We start from the raw sequence: 4,378 nt of genomic DNA on the forward strand, positions 1-4,378 counted from the left end.
TAAAGGATGATAGAGTGTAATTTAATGTTTAAATAAATATTTTACTAGTAATTATATGAAATAATTATTGATTTTGCAAAATACTACATAGATACATCCTTCACACCAGAAACTTACTAATACAACATATTCGATGTACCGTAAACAAAAGCCCAAGTATTTAGTTTAATTGATGTTTAAAATATATTGTAAAAATGTTGATTACAATGATGCATTGGAGATAATAGTTTCAAGGGGCAATGTAAAGTTTGTTTTAGCTATTACTTATTTACATCTTATAACGTAACATTTATATTATAAAAATTCAACCATACAAGTATGTTTGCTAGCAAAAGTTATTGCAAAATGCAAGTTCGTCTCGTCTCTCTGTCGTCTAGTTCCATTTAGAGTATTTTCAAAGTTTTATGTTTCTCAGCTTCTAAATAAAATAGTGAGCAGCGTGCATTTATTTGGTTGCAAAACTTCATTTTTAATGACATGATATAAAAGATGTAGCTTCGAGGAAAGTTTTATTGTTGCTGTTATTGCAGTTTATTTCTCTGTTCTCCCGTGAAAGGGAGTAAAAGGTAATAAAAGATAGTAAAAGGTATCTTGTGTTTATATATCTCGACATGCAAGTCACGTGCCTGCTTAATGCCAGTTTGTACGAACGTAGATATACCCCTAATGATCTAGTTGATATATCCAAGCTTTTTGTTACCGCAATTTTGTTAGAGCTCCGTCTTTATTAAATAGAATTAGCTAGCGTGCATCCAGTCCACCTGCAATAAACTTTAAATTGAATTAGAGCTCTAACTGAAGTCCGTCACAGACGGATTGCTACTTTTTTAAGTTGGAAAGCTTGGAATAACACACACACAGCACAACACGGTTGCAAAAAAGCAGAAGGTAAGTGTGGCAGTGGTGCTGCCGGAGTCGAACCACAAACGTTTCTAAAACATTAAAAAATAAAGTTTTTGTACTAGATTGAATGATGTGGCAAGAATGCACCGATTAATTTTAGGAATCTAAAGAAACTACATCCTAAAACTCTATAGATTCTAAGGTAAATCAGATTAAGGTATAGACTACATTTAGATTTCAATTTTCAGTCGGTAATCTTTAGCGTTGGTGATCATAAATATAGAATCGTAGAACCACCTGCAAGTTATTACGGATTTCTCATAAAATCTGTATTCCACGCACACTCGCAAACACAAGTGTCACGTGACGTATTCAAGTCAGTCACGTGGTGTCTTTTTATATAGTTACGTTCGTTCGAACGAACAGGATCCTAATAACTGGTACAATTCATGCGTTTTATTTAATAATCCAGTCTCGATTTTAGCATTGCGAAGAACTGAATAAACCTAAATAAAATAGAACTAAAAATATTGTAAGATCATAAAATAGAAATAAGTCTTTTAAAGACGTCATAAGCTTGTCGTCTATGTTTTTTTTGCGTCGGTAGCGTCTCGTACTCCGTTAAAATACTAGCGCATTTTTCGATTCTTAGATAGGTTAAAATTTAAAATAATATTAAAATGGAAACGAGCAAATATTTCTCTAACTAATGCAGTATATCAATAATAGTACAATATCAACTAAGGAAGACGTAAGGGTGGGTTGACTATTACAATAACTTTGACGACGGCGGTGAAATGCAACGATGTCCGTGCAACAAGCTATTTGTCATTAACATAATTAATGTCACTGTCACCACAATTTTTAGTCGAAGCTGACATATATAGAATACGACACAAACTTTAAGAGATCGGTTAACGTTAAGTGTTAGTTATAACCATAGATTAGTAAAGATTACTTATTCCTAACAAGAAAATGTGACCAGTTTTGACAATTGAAATTGTCACTGTCATCTATTTTCGTGTTTGAAAATTTTAAGCTTTTGTATAAGTATATTGTGAGGAACCCGATCGAAAGCTTTGGAAAAATCTGTGTATACTACATCAACTTGACAATGAGCATCCAGCGATTCTGTTAATGATTCAACAAAAGTAACCATGTTAGTTGTAGTAGACCGACCGCCTACAAAGCCATGTTGATGGTTAGTGAGATATTTTTTAAAGTGATTTAGAATATAGGGATATACTAGGGATTCAAATACTTTTGCGAATGTAGATAATATAGAAATAGGCCGGTAATTATCAACAAGACTGTCATCACCATTTTTCAGAATCGGTACAATTGGCTACTTGACACTTTTTGGGAAACTGTTTTAATGAATTCATATACGTATTATATATGCCTTTCATTGATATTTTTTTCGAAAAAAGGGCTATTTATTAATAAAAAACATATTTTTATTACGGTAAACGGAACGTTACGCCAAAACAGGCGGTCAAGTGTCATTTCGTAGCGTGACGTCAACATATTGAAAATATAGAAATAAACTTCGACGCTACACATACTTCAGGGGATTTCTTGGGAATTATTTAACTTTTATTAGTACAATTGCAAGAATGTCAAATTACAAGGCGTGTGCAGTGACGATGTGTTCAAGTACGATCGCTAAATATCCTAACAAATTTGCTTATACAAGTTCCTAAACCCAAATCTCATAAACGTTAAAGAACTTGCAGATTCTTATATGTTTAAATCCTGTTTGCAAGCAATGACATTTTATACTATTTATGTAAGAGAAGTATTATTGAGAAAAAGGAATAAATTTAGTAACTCTCGAGTGATTCGTCAATTCCAAATCATTGGAACGGGACGTAATCAAAACAAAACAGCAAGTGGAAGTATTCATATATTTAATATAATATATAAATGTCTATGATAAGAATAGAATTATAAGACGTCTATGAGAATTCTATTTTAAGAGCCCATTCTGTAATTAATAGGACACAATTAAAATATTTCATGACTGTGTGCTTGTGCATGTGCACTGATTAACTTACAGGACTGTATAATTAAAAATACATGATTTGCTAATATTAGTCTTTTATTTGTTTATTTGGTTTATATGGTTCTATTGAGTACACACAGTAGAACTTTTGTATATATTTATCGTCATATGTTACAGTTACAATAATTACTACAGATCACCTCAAAGCATTTTGAAGCTGTTATTTCCTTCGTTTATATTGAACCTCTTGCTAAGCTGAATTTGTGTGCTGCTTGCGTTAATGCTTTTCTTAATTCCTAAAATTATTTTCTGTAACAACTGAATATATTTTTTTATCACTGTCATTTTCATAATTAAATCTGTAGTCCAATAACAGCAACTGTATGGTAGTTTTCCTTCCTTCATGTTTTTGGGTAGTTTATGCAAGTAAAGAACTACTGTTTATACACTTTCGAAACTTTTGGTTCCTCACTTCTTCTACAACTTCACATTAAAAATGCTACTGCATGTTTGCAGCATCCTTGGGTGGCAGGACAGTAATCCCATTTAATACTTTCCTTTTCATATACAATCATAGACACTGTGCATGACATTTGATGTACCTTGTGTTCAGGACAACTTTTACTTTTCATGAAACACAAGCTTGCCTTCTTCTTAAACTGCACATACCCTATAGCGTCGTCACTATAATGCTGTCGCGAGGATCTGAAATTATAAATATAGCCAATAAATAACCTTAAAGCTGTTCACATAACAATATAAGTATAGTTTAAAAAAGCTTGATAATCACTTAAACATAACCTTTCTTTTATCGGAAGTCGGCTAAGAAATGTTTTAATTGTCCGATATGATTAAATGTAAATATAAAGAATGTTTTACTTACGTTGTTTATTTGATATTTCCATAGGTTATCTCACGGAAGTTTTTGTATCCATTTTGATTTATTGCACTGCATATATGGATCTTCTTTAAGCAGGTTCACGCTATCAGCTTTAATATAGTATGGCTCCATTTCGGTTCACAACATAAATTCAACCAACTCTAACAGCAAACGATTTAATTATTATTTGTCTTGTTTGGTTTCGATGTAGTGACGTCACATGACATTTGAGGCAGCACTGTCGCCGTTTTGGGATTTAAAATCCACAGATAAAAAATCGAAAATTTCTTTTTAAAAATTAAAATACTTAGAACGTATTAAAAAATAAACGAAATACTGCATAATTTATGTTTACTTATAAGCTATCATATCCAACATATTTCATATTTTATTGTTATTAGTGTCAAGTACCCAATTTTCGCTAGTTTCCACATAACTGGAAAAATACCTTGTCGCAAAGATTCATTAAAAATAATCAGTAGCGGTTGGGATAAGCTTTTCGCACATTCAACAATGAGTGATACAGGAATTTCATCTGGACCTTTACCCTTATTTCTGTCAAGTGATTTTAATTTTTTAACAATATTATCATTCGATAGTATCAGAGAGGAAAAGTTATCACTACAATTTAATACATCAAACAAAAATTT

At 31.7% G+C, this 4,378-nt stretch overlaps 1 long non-coding RNA gene across 1 annotated transcript; it reads right to left on the reverse strand.

The window, feature by feature from the left end:
• Nucleotides 1–2,733: 2,733 nt before the first annotated feature.
• Nucleotides 2,734–4,151, reverse strand: LOC140757954 (uncharacterized). The gene is made up of 2 exons (XR_012104041.1): nt 3,732–4,151; nt 2,734–3,553 (listed from the first exon to the last, which is right to left on the reverse strand). It is a non-coding gene; the product is annotated as an uncharacterized LOC140757954 (long non-coding RNA).
• Between the last annotated feature and the right edge of the window lie 227 nt (nt 4,152–4,378).

This window comes from Epargyreus clarus, unplaced genomic scaffold (genome assembly GCF_041222505.1).
Source record: "Epargyreus clarus isolate Ecla_fem2 unplaced genomic scaffold, WU_Ecla_fem_2.2 ptg000005l, whole genome shotgun sequence".
In the NCBI taxonomy this organism is placed as follows: Eukaryota; Metazoa; Arthropoda; class Insecta; order Lepidoptera; family Hesperiidae; genus Epargyreus; species Epargyreus clarus.